General features: G+C 48.8%; 1 pseudogene; it reads right to left on the bottom strand.

The window, feature by feature from the left end:
• Positions 1–5,287: 5,287 nt before the first annotated feature.
• Positions 5,288–16,001, bottom strand: part of LOC147118356 (uncharacterized) — an 89,456-nt pseudogene continuing 78,742 nt past the window's right edge.

Below are 16,001 nucleotides of genomic sequence, written 5' to 3'. Positions count from 1 at the left end.
AGGTGGTTGGTGAGCCTTCTCCAGGGCAAGCCCTGACCCTTGCCCTCTACCTTAATTCACCTTCAAGTATTTATCCAATTTTTTGCAAGTTACTATTGAATCTGCTTCTACAACCCTTTCAGGCAGCGCGTTCCAGATCACAACAACTCACTGCGTTAAAACATTTCTCCTCATCTCCCCCTGGTTCTTTTGCTAACCACTGTAAATCTGTGCCCTCTGGTTACCGACCCTTCTGCCGGTGGAAATAGTTGCCCCTTATTTACTCTATCAAGACCCCTTGTAATTTTCAACCCCTCTATTCAACCTCCTTAATCTCCGCTGCACTAAGGAGAATCACCCCAGTTTCTCCAGTCTCTCCGCATAGCTGAAGATCCTCACCCCTGGAACCATTCTAATAAATCTCCTCTGTGTCCTCTCCCAAGGCCTTGACACCCTTCCTAAAGTGTGGTGCCCAGACTTGGACACAATACTCAGGCTGAGGCCTAACCAGTGAATTGTAAAAGGTCTTGTTGGCTGTGATAGGCGGTCGAGGACGTGCTCGATCGGGTAAGTCAGCCTCGGCTCGCTTGAGGTTCATACTTGGAGCCCAGGCTGGATTTAACGCAGACCCAGGCTGCATTTCGGGCCTTGTTGCCCTCCGTCAAACAGCGCCTCCCTGGTGGCTCCTTCGGGAACTGCGGTACTGAGCAGCAAGAGGCAGTGGTTCCATCTTCCCTGCTGGTCTGTGCTGGGGTTAGCGCGTCCCAGTTGGGGCAGTTCGGGGGGGAGGCAAGGGTGCTACAGTTGACCTCAGCACCCGTGGGTCAAAGAAGGGGAGAAAATCAGGCCGGTGGGGGGTTCACGATCACCAATGCAGGGATTCCTGGCTGGGAAAGGGTGAGGAGTGAGGGGTGGGAGCGGTGCCGTGATGCCCTCTATGGTTGAATAGCCGCCTGGCATTCTCCATGCGTGAACCCCGGGTGAGGTGCCGGAAGACAGCCCACAGCAAGGGTCAGCGCCACCAGGAGGGGGGTTGGGTGGTGAGATGGGAAAAGGGCCGTTCCCATAGTGATTGGACGGCTAGATGAATATCTTTTCCCAGTTTCCCAGGCAACGAAATATCGAGGAGAAACGGCTCATTTGACCCCCCTCCCCCCACCCCCGAGGTCAACCATCCGGGTCAGAGGGCAAAGAAAGAGCAGGAAGAGGGAGAGAGACATCCCTGCCTCCTAACACATTCCCGCACAACATTCCTGCTCTGGTCCTCAGAAGTTAGAAAGCAAGATGGCGGCATTCTTAAAGGTACAGTCCGTCTGAGCTCCAGCGCACAGTACTGAACAATGAAACCCACGCGATGCTTTTCTGTGTTTTTTTTAATATATATGTGATTATTAAAATGTTTCTCTTGCCCGTTATTTGAGAAGCCAATTTAACCTGCTGGGCAGGTGCTGGGATTGGCCAGCAAAAAATTCTGTACAAATCTTACCGTCTTATTTTGAAAACTGCATTTTGTTTTTTGTTTTTGTTTTTTTAAAAGAAAAAAAAATTAAATTGTGGGTTTTTTTTTCCGGGTTAATTAAACGGTTTGTGGACTCATGTAATTTAATGTCTCAAGAAATAAAAAGAAGTGGCTTTTGAAAGTGATGGTTGCCTCTCTTTGTTGTGGGTGTCTCTCTCATCTCCTCTCTCGCAGTCAGAAGGTCATGGGTTCAAGGCCTAGGCTTACACTCCCTGGTGCCAGTACTGAGGGAGCGCTGCAATGTCGGAGGGGCAGTACTGAGGGAGCGTTGCACTGTCGGAGGGGCAATACTGAGGGAGTGCTACACTGTCGGTTGGGGCAGTACTGAGGGAGCGCGGCACTGTCGGAGGGGCAATACTGAGGGAGCGCTGCACTGTCGGAGGGGCAGTACTGAGGGAGTGCTGCACTGTCGGAGGGGCAGTACTGAGGGAGTGCCGCACTGTCGGAGGGGCAGTACTGAGGGAGCGCTGCACTGTCGGAGGGGCAGTACTGAGGGAGCGCCGCACTGTCGGAGGGGCAGTACTGAGGGAGTGCTGCACTGTCGGAGGGGTCAGTACTGAGGGAGCTCCGAACTGTCGGAGGGTCAGTACTGAGGGAGCGCCGCACTGTCGGAGGGGGCAGTACTGAGGGAGCGCTGCACTGTCGGAGGGGTCAGTACTGAGGGAGCGCCGCACTGTCGGAGGGTCAGTACTGAGGGAGCGTCGCACTGTCGGAGGGGTCAGTACTGAGGGAGCGCCGCACTGTCGGAGGGTCAGTACTGAGGGAGCGCTGCACTGTCAGAGGGTCAGTACTGAGGGGGTGCTGCACTGTCGGAGGGTCAGTACTGAGGGGGTGCTGCACTGTCGGAGGGGTCAATACTGAGGGAGCGCTGCACTGTCGGAGGGTCAGTACTGAGGGAGCGCTGCACTGTCAGAGGGTCAGTACTGAGGGGGTGCTGCACTGTCGGAGGGGTCAATACTGAGGGAGCGCTGCACTGTCGGAGGGTCAGTACTGAGGGAGCGCTGCACTGTCGGAGGGTCAGTACTGAGGGAGCGCTGCACTGTCGGAGGGTCAGTACTGAGGGAGCGCTGCACTGTCGGAGGTGCCATCTTTCAGGATGAGATTTTAATCCGAGGCTCCATTTGCTCTCTCGGGTGGACGTAAAAGATTCCATGGACTCTATTTCAAAGGTGAGCAACGGAGTTCTCCCCGGTGCCCTGGGGCCAATATTTATTCGTCAATTAACATGACTTAAAAAAAATAATTATCTGGTCATTTTCCTATTGTGATTTGTGGGATCTTGCTGTGCGCAAATTGGCTGCCGTGTTTCCTACATTACAACAGTGACTATCCTTCGAAAGTGGCTGCGAAGTGCTTCGGGACGTCCTGATGTTGTGTAAGGTGCAGTATAAAGGCAAGTAAGTCTGTGTGTCTGTCCTTCTTTCTCTCTTTCTCTCTTACCTTCCACCCATCCGTCCGTCGGAAGGGGTGGGAAGGCCACGATCGGCGGGATACTGAGGCACGCAGAGCAGGAAGATCCCAGCTTCCCCCTCGCCCGGTGTGGGACTGAGTCCCTCACAGAGCAGGAGGGGTGCAGGTCCATGTGACGAGAGCCACAAATGCCCTCGGCGCTCCCTGGGTCAGGGTGGTAGAGGATTTTCAGTCAGGGTTCCCATCCAGCGATTCCTGCTTTTAAAGTCCAAGGATGTGGGGTCGAGGACGTGTTGGAACTTGGCTGTGTAGCCCTGCACCAACACCCCCACACCCCGCACCCCCCTCATGGTTGAATATCTGGGCTCACACATGTATGAATGGAGGAGGCATGATCAGTAAGTTCGCAGGTTCGCAGATGACACGAAAATTGGTGGAGTGGTAAATAGCGAGGAGGGAAGCCTCAGGCTACAGGACGATATAGACGGGTTGGTCAGATGGGCAGAACAGTGGCAAATGGAATTTAACCCTGAAAAGTGTAAGGTGATGCATTTTGGGAGGACTAACAAGGCAAAGGAATACACAATGAATGGTAAGACTCTAGAAAGGACCGAGGATCAGAGAGACCTTGGTGTGCATGTACATAGATCCCTGAAGGCAGCAGACAGGTGGATAAGGTGGTTAAAAAGGCATAAGAGATACTTGCCTTCATTAGCCGAGGCATAGAATATAAGAGCAGGGAGGTTATGATGGGGCTGTACAAAACGCTGGTTAGGCCACAGCTGGAATACTGTGTGCAGTTCTGGTCGCCACACTATAGGAGGGATGTGATTGCACTGGAGAGGGTGCAGAGGAGATTCACCAAGATGTTACCTGGGCTGGAGTGCTTCAGTTATGAAGAGAGACTGGACAGGCTGGGGTTGTTTTCCTTAGAGCAGAGAAGGCTGAGGGGGGACCTGATTGAGGTGTACAAAATTATGAGGGGCATAGATAGGGTAGATAGTAAGGAACTTTTCCCCTTAGTAGAGGGGTCAATAACCAGGGGGCATAGTTTCAAGATAAGGGGCAGGAGGTTTAGAGGGGATTTGAGGTTGGAATCTGGAACTCACTGCCTGAAAGGGTGGTAGAGGCAGGAACCCTCACAACATTCAAGAAGCATTTAGATGAGCACTTGAAACGCCATAGCATACAAGGCTACGGACCAAGTGCTGGAAAATGGGATTAGAATAGACAGGGCTTGATGGCCGGCACGGACACGATGGGCCGAAGGGCCTCTTTCTGTGCTCTATGACACATGAAGAATGGCCACTGGGGTGAGGTATGACAACAACAACTTGCATTTATATAGCACCCTTGACATAGTAAAACGTCCCAAGGTGCTTCACAGGAGCGATTATCAAACAAAATTTGACAGCGAGCCACAGAAGGAGGTATCAGGGCACGTGACCAAAAGCTCGGTCAAAGAGGCAGGTTTTAAGGAGCGTCTTAAAGGAGGAAAGAGAGGCGGAGAGGTTTAGGGAGCGAATTCCAGAGCTTAGGGCCTAGTCAGCTGAAGGCACGGCCACCAATGGTGGAGCGACTAAATTCAGGGCTGTGCAAGAGGCCAAAATTAGAGGAGCGCAGAGATCTCGGAGGGTTGTAGGGCATGAGGGGATTACTGAGATAGGGAGGGGCGAGGGCCATGGAGCGATTTGAAAACAAGGATGGCAATTTTAAAATCGAGGCATTGCTGGATCTATGGAACCCCTGCACCCCACCCCCACTCCACCCCTCCGCCCCAACCCATCGAGAGTCAGGGCCTTAATTCACTAGAGTTTAGAAGAATGAAACGTATAAAATTCTGACAGGGCTAGACAGTCTGGATGCAGGGAGGATGTTTCCCCCGGCTGGGGGGTCTAGAACGAGGGGTCACAGTCTCCGGATACGGGGTAGGACATTTAGGACTGAGATGAGGAGAAATTTCTTCACTCAGATGGTGGTGAACCTGTGGAATTCTCTACCACAGAAGGCTGTGGAGGCCAAGTCACTGAATATATTGAAGAAGGAGATAGATTTCTAGACACAAAAGGCATCAAGGGGTATGGGGAGAGAGCGGGAATATGGTATTGAGATAGAGGATCAGCCATGATCATATTGAATGGCGGAGCAGGCTCGAAGGGCTGAATGGCCTACTCCTGCTCCGATTTTTCTATGTTTCTATGTTAAAGTTGGGGGAAGAGGGGAGACTGTTAACCCCTGAGCGGTTTTATTGGTTGACAGTCTGAGGTCAACGGTCTATCTGACCTCTCGTTTCTGAGCAGTTCGGGTGTTGAGGGCGCCAAGTCCTTGGGGGAAGGGGAGGGGGACTGACACGCTGAGGTCACTCTGCTGCGAATCTGGTTATTTCAGGATTTCCGTGGCTCCGCACGGCCTGGGTGGCCAACCACAAGAGTTTAAACAACCACCACGGCTGGCCGGCTGGCGCTGTCCTCGTTTATCACTGCTATGCAATCAGATGAGGAAACTAACTGGGCAATGGGTGGGGGGTAATTACTACCCCCGAGATAAGTCTCTCTCCATCACGGATCCCTTTCCACAGAGAGAGTCTGGCCAATGAGACCACTTTCAAACAACAACTTGTATTTATGCAACGCCCTTTAACATAGCAAAATGTCCCAAGACACTTCATAGAGTCATAGGGGGGAAAATTCGGTTGCTTTGCGCCTCCCGTTAACGCCCGGGCGCAGCGATGTTTGCGCCGCTTGCGAAATGGACCAGACTTTTTGCAGCGGCGCTAAACACTACCGCCACGATCTCCTGCGCCCACAGATCGTGACGTCAGTCGAGCGTGCAACGCCTCGGTAGCGCCCCGGACCGGATATTGAGTGGCACCCCCTGCCTTACCGCCTGCTGCTAGCAACAACAGGTTGAGGGGGAGCGTTTTGCAGTCAGGAAGGGACTGGGGGAGCGCTATTTAAAGGCGACCGCTTCCTGCCTTTTATTGTCGGTGACATTTTTGCACCACGCATTCTGAGAGAGAGAGAGAGACTTCTGGAGAGAGTCAACGCTGTGTGAAGGAGTTTGGGGTACTGAGCAGCACTTTGCAGGTTCATTTTGATTTGACCTTCCTTGCATCGATTTAGAAGAGACTTTGGGGGCTGCACTCTGAGCTCTTTCCCTGGGCCTCTCCATTGTTCTTTCCAGCAGATTTGATGTCCAGGTCTCTCCAGGCCGAGATTCAAGGCTGCAATGAGCAGGATGTGGATGGAGAGCAAGATCGACCCTCCCCTTTAAGAACTGGCCGGCGCCAGTGTGTCTGTGTTCCATTGCTGACTGACATCACACGAGCTTCGCCAGCGCTCTGAGGTAGCGCCTCGCTCCTCGGCATTAGCGCCTTAAGAGAGGTGTGAAGCGCCTGATTTAGCGCTCCAATCATCTCCAGGGGCGAGAGAAGCCAAGATTGCAGTCGGAGGCGATAATTAGCGGCAGGCGCTAAACTTTGTGCCCGGCCGATAATTGCACCCCAAACGGGGCGATACCGAATTTCTCACCCCTAGAGTCATAATGGCACAGAAGGAGGCCAGTCAGTCCATCGAGTCTGTGCCGGCTCTCTGTAGAGCAATCCAGTCAGTCCCATTCCCCCGCTCTATCTCCGTAGCCCTGCAAGTTTATTTCCCTCCAGTGCCTATCCAGTCTCCTCTTGAAAACATTGAGTGTCTCCGCTTCCACCACTTCCGTCGGCAGCGAGTTCCAGGTCCTCACCACTCGCTGCGTAAAAATGTTTTTCCTCACATCCCCCCCTGTATCTCTTGCCCAAAACCTTAAATCTGTGTCCCCTAGTCCTTGTACCATCAGCTAGTGGGAACAGCCTTTCCCCGTCTAGCCAATCCAAACCCGTCATAATCTTGTACACCTCTATCAAATCACCCCTCAACCTCCTTTGCTCCAATGAAAACAAATCCAGCTTCTCCAACCTGTCCTTGTAGCTAAGATCCCCCATTCCGAAGCAGACATTGCTATCGGGGGGGGGAGGAGTGTGAAATATTAGATAAAATAAACATAGTGAGAGAGGAAGTATTAAGGGGTTTAGCAGCTTTAAAAGTGGATAAATCCCCAGGCCCGGATGAAATGTACCCCAGGATGTTAAGCGAAGTAAAAGAGGAAATAGCAGAGGCCCTGACCATCATTTTTCAATCCTCTCTGGCTTCAGGTGTGGTGCTGGAGGACTGGAGGACTGCTAATGTTTAAAAAGGGAGAAAAGGATAGATCAAGTAATTATAGGCCAGTCAGCCTAACCTAGGTGGTGGGAAAATTATTGGAAAGAATTCTGAAGGACAGGATAAATCTTCATTTAGAAAGACACGGATTAATCAAGGATCGTCAGCACGGATTTGTTAAGGGAAGGTCGTGGCCCAGAAATTCCAGAACGGGGCTTGCAGCGCGTGCAAGCCCCGTATTTGCACTTACCCCGCGCTCGTGCTGATCAGCTTCTGGGACGCCTGAACTTGCAGAAATAGAAAGCACATTCCCGGGCAGCGTATGACGTCACGCCACCCAGGAATGCAGCCAGCGCGAAGCCAGGAGCGTGCAGTGTAAGTGAGACACGCCCCTTGAGGTCTCAGTTTCACTGGACACGCCCCCAATGTTTCTGTCAAGCTGCTAAGGATTTTTACATGCAAAGCAGCAGTTTAAATAGGTTTTTGGAAGTTTTTTGAAGATTTTGGTAACTTTTATAAACTTTTTAAAATGTTTACATTATTTTGAGTAATCTGAAGTAGTTTTAAAGAGAATTAAAGCAATTTAAAGACTTTTAAAAGCCCTAAAAGAATTTTTTTAATTCCATTTATTTATTTAGCAATGTCGTCGTCATACGTGTCTTCACACTGTTCCCTTTGGGGAACTGTATGAAGTGGTGGAAGGATTTATGGCCATGATTAACGCTCATTCCGTGACCGTAACCATCTTTGAACCAGCCATTAGGGCGGTTAGTCCTATGGCGGGAGGGTTTTACGGGCTCCCACAAGCTGTACAAGGAGGGGGGGCCACCCACACCCACGGACGCAAATATCCCACTGGATGTCAACCCAGAATTTAGAGCCGGAGCTCCGACTCCACTTGCTGGGACTGTCTGGAGCGGGGTTCGAAACCCTACCCTGATCTGGCCCAGCGGCGGGGATCCTACCGCTATGATAAAGGCCCAATCCAATTAGCAACGTGAAATGGCAGCATAGGGCTCCAGTCACGGGGAGGGAAAAGGCGCAGGAAACGTATGGGTGTCACCTTTTGTGCGGAGGGGGCCTTTTGCGTAGCAGTAAGCATCCCCGCCGCTGGGCCAGAAGGAGTAGGGTTTTGAACCCCACTCCAGACAGTCCCGGCAAGTGGAGTCGGAGCTCCAACTTTAAATTCTGGGTGGACATCCAGCGGGATACTTGCGTCCGTGGGTGTTGGTGGCCCCCCCCCCTCAGATGGGTTGTGGGAGCCCGTAAAACCCTCCCGCCATAGGACTAACCACCCTAATGGTTGGTTCAAAGATGGTTACGGTCACGGAATGAGCGTTAATCACGGCCATAAATCCTTCCACCACTTCATACAGTTCCCCAAAGGGAACAGTGTGAGGATACGTACGATGATGACCTCTTGCGCAATGCACCTCCTTGGGCCCTCAGTCGCAGATGCGAGGGGGCAAGTCGTGCAATTGTTAAATTTTTTATTTTATTGACATGTAAAATGTTGGCCCAGTAATTCCCTTCCAAATGCGCTAGTACGGTCGGGGGTACTTACGCATCTGGCCGGATGAAATGCCGGTTTTCAGCATTCACAGTGCATGTGGGGAAAACCGGCATTTCCTGTCCTCTGAATGAAGGGGTTCAGAGGCAGAACGCGTGCGACTGCACAGGCAGCGCGTGCGCAGTATAATTCGCCGCTTTCATTAATGCTTTCAGTGAGGTCCAGTCATTACAACTTACACATGAAAAAAGCATGGGTACAGTTGCTCCACAGGCTGCGGAGGAAGATATTTCTTATCGTGGAGCTTCTGAAAGTATGTATGTCTGTATATATTCCTTTGCGTGTTATGTATATATTCCTTTATTTATGTGTATGAATGTATTATTTAATTATGACTTTCAGAGAAAGTAACTTATTGGAAAATCATAATTAAAAACATACATTCATACACATTAGTAAAGGAATATAAAACATACATACATATACGTAAAGGAATATATGTGGACATACATACATAACTCATTCTCACATTCCATTCACACAGCCACAATTGCTCCTTCTACCTACCGTTCTGAAAACCCTTTTAAAAAAAACATTTAAACTTTAAAACTTACTTAAAATTTCTTAAAATAACTTCCCTCCCTTTCCCAAACAAAAATATTGCATTTCAAAAGCTCCACGATAAAATATATCTTCCTCCGCAGCCAATGAACAACTTTACACTTGCTTTTTCCAAGTGTAACTTCTAAGGACTTACCCTCACGGATTTCATGAATGAAATCCACGAAGTTCACTGCGCAAGCGCTGCCTGTGCAGTCGCACGCGCTCGAGGTCTGGAAATGCCGGCGTTCCCCGCATGCGCTGTTCATGCTGAACGCCGGCATTTCCAACGGCCAGAAGCGTGAGTAAGCCGACCGTACTCACGCTTCTGGCCTGGAATTTCTGGCCCCGTGTCTGACAAACTTGACTGAATTTTTTGAGGAGGTAACAAGGAGGGTAAATGAGGGTAGTGCATTTGATATAGTGTATATGGACTTTAGCAAGGCTTTTGATAAGGTTCCACATGGCAGACTGGTCACTAAGTTACAAGTCCATGGGATCCAGGGCAAAGTGTCAAGTTGAATTCAAAACTGGCTCGGAGACAGGAATCAGAGGGTAATGGTTGATGGGTGTTTTTGTGACTGGAAGGCTGTTTCCATTGGGGTTCCACAGGGCTCAACACTAGGTCCCTTGCTTTTTGTGGTATATATCAACGATCTTGACTTGAATATAGAGGGTATGATTAAGAAGTTTGCAGATGATACTAAAATTGGCTGTGTGGTTGATACTGAAGAAGGAAGCTGTAGACTGCAGGAAGATATCAATAAATTGGTCAGGTGGGCAGAACAGTGGCAAATGGAATTCAATCCAGAGAAGTGTGAGGTAATGCATTTGGGGAGGGCTAACAAGGAAAGGGAATACACATTAAATGGTAGGACACTGAGTAGTGTAGAGGAACAAAGGGACCTTGGAGTGCATGTCCACAGATCCCTGAAGGTAGCAGGCTAGGTAGATAAGGTGGTTAAGAAGGCATACGGAATGCTTACCTTTATTAGCCGTGGCATAGAATACAAGAGCAGGGGGGTTATGCTTCAACTGTATAAAACACTAGTTAGGCCTCAGCTAGAGTACTGCGTGCAGTTCTGGTCACCACATTGCAGGAAAGATGTGATTGCACTAGAGAGGGTATGGAGGAGATTTACAAGGATGTTGCTGGGAGTAGAGAATTCTAGCGATGAGGAAAGACTGGATAGGCTGGGTTTGTTTTCATTGGAACAGAGGAGGCTGAGGGGAGACCTTACTGAGGTGTATAAGATTATGAGGGGCCTAGATAAAGTGGATAGAAAGGACCTATTTCCCTTAGCAGAGGGGTCAAAAACCAGGTGGCACAGATTTAAAGTAATTGGGGGAAGGTTTAGAGGGGATTTGAGGGGAAATTTCATCACCCAGAGGGTTGTGGGGGTCTGGAACTCACTGCCTGAAAGACTGGTAGATGCAGGAACACTAACCACATTTAAAAAGTACTTGGATGTGCACTTGGGATGCTGTAACCTGCAGGGCTATGGACCAAGAGCTGGGAAGTGGGATTAGGCTGGAAAGCTCTTTGTTGGCTGGCGTGGACACGATGGGCCGAAATGGCCGCCTTCCGTGCTGTAACTTTCTATGATTCTATGATCCCCGGAACCATTCTGGTAAATCTCCTCTACACCCTCTCAATAGCCTTCACATCCTTCCTAAAGTGTGGTGACCAGAACTGGATGCAATACTCCAGTTGTGGCCTAACCAGCGCTTTATAAAGGTTCAGCATAACTTCTCCACTTTTGTACTCAATACCTCTATTTATGAAGCCCAAGATCCCATATGCTTTGTTAACCACTCTCTCAATATGTCCTGCCACCTTCAGGGACCTATGCACGTTAACTCCCAGGTCCCTCTGTCACTGCACACTCTTTAAAACTGTGCCATTAAGTGTATATTGCCTCTCCCTGTTCCTTCTGCCAAAATACATCACCTCACACTTCTCTGTATTAAACTCCATCTGCCACTTGTCTGCCCAGTCTGCTAGCCTTTCTATGTCCTGTTGCAGTCGACTGATATCATTATCACTGTTTGCCACACCCCCAAGTTTGGTGTCATCGGTAAATTTAGAAATCCTACTCTGTATTCCAGTATCCAGATCATTTATATATATCAAAAAAAGCAGTGGTCCCAGCACTGACCCTTGGGGAGCACCACTGTCTACCATCCTCCAGTCTGAAAAACAGCCATTTACCACAACTCGCTGTTTTCTGTCCTGAAGCCAATCCCTTATTCAAGCTACCACTGACCCACCTATTCCATGAGCCTCAATTTTGTTAACCAGCCTTCTATGTGGTACTTTGTCAAACGCCTTCCGAAAATCTATAAAATAGTATAAGGAGAAAGAATTGCAGGGATATGGGGAAAGAGCAGGGGGGAGTGGGACTGACTGGATCGCTCTCTGAAAGAGTCGGCACGGACTCGATGGGCCGAATGGCCTTGTTCTGTGCTGTACTATTCTATCTATCTCTCTCTCTGCCTCATTCTCTCCGTCTCTCTGTCCCTCGCTCTCTGTTTCCCCTTTTCTCTATCTCTCTCTCTCCGTATCTGTCTCATTCACTCTCTCCAATTCCAATTCCAATTCCAATTCCAATTAAAATGCTTTATTGGCATGAAAGTTTACAGAGAACCATATTGCCAAAGCTTACATAGCAAAAAGGTACAGTTTTCCAACATTCTGTAGGTGTCAATCGATTTGACATTTGTTGGGTACATACAATATTACTTTTAAACAATATTAATTTTAAACAGTCTTTGTACTTCATTTGGTACGTTCAATATTAATTTTAAACAGTCTTAATTTTAAACAGTCCTCAGGTTGTGACATGTTGTTACATATTTGGCCCCAAGGTATGGTCTGTCTCCTTCTCCTAGGACTAATCTCAATTTTGACAGATCATCCAATTCCTTGAAATCTGGGGTTGTTTGGCTTAGCTTGTTGAATAATATGTTTCTTGATGTGTTGAATTTTTCGCATTTTAGGAGGAAATGCATTTCTGTTTCAACCTCGCCAGCCAGACATTGATCGCATATTCTATTCTCTCTAGGCTGCCAGGATTTCTTGTATCTGCCTTTTTCAATTTCCAGTTGGTGGTCGCTTAGTCTGTACCTGGTGAGGGTCTGTCTCTGTTTTGTGTCTCTGATGGTCGTGAGGTAGTCTGCCAGTTTATATTCTCTTTTTAGGGCCCGGTAACATTCTAATCTGCTTTGGCTTTCGGTTATTTTGTTCCAATGTTCCAGGTAGGTTTCTTTGCATTTTTTAATGATTTGGTTCACTCGGATTGGTGTTTGGACGGCTGTGTTGGTCTGGGGCTGGTCAGGGTCCGGCTGAGTACTTAGTTTCCGTAGCAGCTGACTCAGGGGACTCTTTTCTGGGTTTAGCTCTTGGGTCTGAAAGGCTTTGAAATGAAGGGTGTCTGGGGAGCTAGATTTGAGGTGATTTAGGAAGTTTAGTGCTCGTTTTTGGATGTTTATTATCAGTGGGTATCTGCCTAGTTCGGCTCTGCATGCATTTGTTGGCGTTTTTCTTTGGGTGCGAAGGATGCTTCGGCAGAATTCTGCATGTAGGGCTTCTATTGTATGTTTTTCCCATTTAGTGTAGCTTTGGTGATTTAGCGGGCCCCATACTTCACTACCGTACAGTGCAATGGGCAGGATTATGCTGTCAAATATTTTGAGCCAGATTTTGATTGGGATTTGGATGTTGTAGAATTTTCTTTTTATTGCATATAGGGCTCTTCGGGCTTTTTCTTTTAGTGCATTCACTGCTATGCTGAAGCTCCCTGATGCTGTAATAGTTAGACCAAGGTAGGTGTAGCTCATAGTGTGTCCTATAGTGATATCACTGAGGGTAAACTGGTATTTGTTTTCCTGACATCTGGGCCTTTTTTGAAAAATCATGATGTTGGTTTTCTTTAGATTTACTGTTAGAGCCCAATTTTGGCAGTATTTGTCGAGTAGGTCTAGTTGTTGCTGTAATCCCTGTTCTGTGGGAGACAGCAGAACCAGGTCGTCCGCATAGAACAGGGATTTCACTTCTCCATCCAGGAGACGGAGACCTGGTGACTCGCTTTGCTCCAGCATGTCTGCTAATTCATTTATGTATATGTTGAACAGGGTCGGGCTCAAATTGCAGCCCTGCCGGACGCCTCTTCTCTGGGTGAAGAAATCGGTGCGTTTGTCTCCAATTTCTCTCTCTCTCTCTCTGTCTCTCTCTCTCTCTTTCTCTGTCTCTCTCTCTGTCTCTCTGTCTCTGTCTCTCTGTCTCTCTCTCTCTGTCTCATTCACTCTCGCTGTCTCTCTGTCTCTGTCTCTCTGTCTCTCTCTCTCTGTCTCTCTCTCTCACTCCCGCTGTCTCTCTGTGTCTCTGTCTCTCTGTCTCTCTCTCTCTGTCTCATTCACTCTCGCTGTCTCTCTGTCTCTGTCTCTCTGTCTGTCTCATTCACTCTCGCTGTCTCTCTGTCTCGCTCTCTCTCTCTCTGTCTCTCTCTCTCTGTCTCTCTCTCTCACTCTCTGTCTCCAATTCCAATTCCAATTCCAATTCCAATTCCAATTCCAATTAAAATGCTTTATTGGCATGAAAGTTTACAGAGAACCATATTGCCAAAGCTTACATAGCAAAAAGGTACAGTTTTCCAACATTCTGTAGGTGTCAATCGATTTGACATTTGTTGGGTACATACAATATTACTTTTAAACAATATTAATTTTAAACAGTCTTTGTACTTCATTTGGTACGTTCAATATTAATTTTAAACAGTCTTAATTTTAACCAGTCCTCAGGTTGTGACATGTTGTTACATATTTGGCCCCAAGGTATGGTCTGTCTCCTTCTCCTAGGACTAATCTCAATTTTGACAGATCATCCAATTCCTTGAAATCTGGGGTTGTTTGGCTTAGCTTGTTGAATAATATGTTTCTTGATGTGTTGAATTTTTCGCATTTTAGGAGGAAATGCATCTCTGTTTCAACCTCGCCGGCCAGACATTGATCGCATATTCTATTCTCTCTAGGCTGCCAGGATTTCTTGTATCTGCCTTTTTCAATTTCCAGTTGGTGGTCGCTTAGTCTGTACCTGGTGAGGGTCTGTCTCTGTTTTGTGTCCCTGATGGTCGTGAGGTAGTCTGCCAGTTTATATTCTCTTTTTAGGGCCCGGTAACATTCTAATCTGCTTTGGCTTTCAGTTATTTTGTTCCAATGTTCCAGGTAGGTTTCTTTGCATTTTTTAATGATTTGGTTCACTCGGATTGGTGTTTGGACGGCTGTGTTGGTCTGGGGCTGGTCAGGGTCCGGCTGAGTACTTAGTTTCAGTAGCAGCTGACTCAGGGGACTCTTTTCTGGGTTTAGGGTTTAGCTGTCTCTGTCTCTCTGTCTCACTCTCTGTCTCTCTCTCTCTCTTTCTCTGTCTCTCTCTCTGTCTCTCTGTCTCTGTCTCTCTGTCTCTCTCTCTCTCTGTCTCATTCACTCTCGCTGTCTCTCTGTCTCTGTCTCTCTGTCTCTCTCTCTGTCTCATTCACTCTCGCTGTCTCTCTGTCTCTGTCTCTCTGTCTGTCTCATTCACTCTCGCTGTCTCTCTGTCTCACTCTCTCTCTCTCTGTCTCTCTCTCTCTGTCTCTCTCTCTCACTCTCTGTCTCTCTCTCTCTCTCTCTGTCTCTCTCTCTGTCTCTGTCTCTCTCTCTCTGTCTCATTCACTCTCGCTGTCTCTCTGTCTCGCTCTCTCTCTCTCTGTTGCTCTCTCTCTCTCTGTCTCTCTCTCTGTCTCACTCTCTCTCTTTCTCTGTCCATCTCTCTCGCTCTCTCTCTGTCCCTCTCTCGTTCTGTCTCTCTCTCTGTCTCTCTATCTCTCAGTCCCCCTCCCTCTCTCTCTGTTTCCCTTTTTCTCTATCTCTCTCTCTCCGTATCTGTCTCATTCACTCTCTCTCTCTCTCTCTCTCACTCTCTGTCTCTCTCTATCTCTGTCTCTCTGTCCCCTCTCTCTCTTTCGCTCTCTCTCTGCCCCTCTCTGTCTCCCTCTCTCTGTCTCTCTCTATCTCTGTCTCTCTGTCCCCTCTCTCTCTTTCGCTCTCTCTCTGTCCCTCTCTCACTCTGTCTCTCTCTCTGTCTCTCTATCTCTCAGTCCCCCTCCCTCGCTCTCTCTCTGTCTCCTTATCTCTCAGCCCCCCCTCCCTCGCTCTCTCTCTGTCTCTCTATCTCTCAGTCCCCCTCCCTCGCTCTCTCTCTGTCTCCTTATCTCTCAGCCCCCCCTCCCTCGCTCTCTCTCTGTCTCTCTCTCTGCCTCTCTGTCCATCTCTCTCGCTCTCTCTCTGTCCCTCTCTCGCTCTGTCTCTCTCTCTGTCTCTCTATCTCTCAGTCCCCCTCCCTCGCTCTCTCTATCTCTCAGCCCCCCTCCCTCGCTCTCTCTCTGTCTCTCTCTCTGCCTCTCTGTCCATCTCTCTCGCTCTCTCTCTGTCCCTCTCTCGCTCTGTCTCTCTCCCTGTCTCTCTATCTCTCAGCCCCCCTCCCTAGCTCTCTCTCTGTCTCTCTCTCTGCCTCTCTCTCTCTGTCTCTCTATCTCTCAGCCCCCCTCCCTAGCTCTCTCTCTGTCTCTCTCTCTGCCTCTCTCTCTCTGTCTCTCTCTATCTCTGTCTCTCTGTCCCCTCTCTCTCTTTCACTCTCTCTCTGCCCCTCTCTGTCTCCCTCTCTCTGTCTCTCTCTATCTCTGTCTCTCTGCCCCCTCTCTCTCTTTCGCTCTCTCTCTGTCCCTCTCTCTCAATGTTGGATATATTTCTT

The sequence above is a fragment of the Somniosus microcephalus genome, chromosome 4 (genome assembly GCF_052327205.1).
Source record: "Somniosus microcephalus isolate GS21.2 chromosome 4, FLI_Smic_1.0, whole genome shotgun sequence".
In the NCBI taxonomy this organism is placed as follows: domain Eukaryota; kingdom Metazoa; phylum Chordata; class Chondrichthyes; order Squaliformes; family Somniosidae; genus Somniosus; species Somniosus microcephalus.
This window is presented reverse-complemented; position numbering and strand designations above follow the sequence as displayed.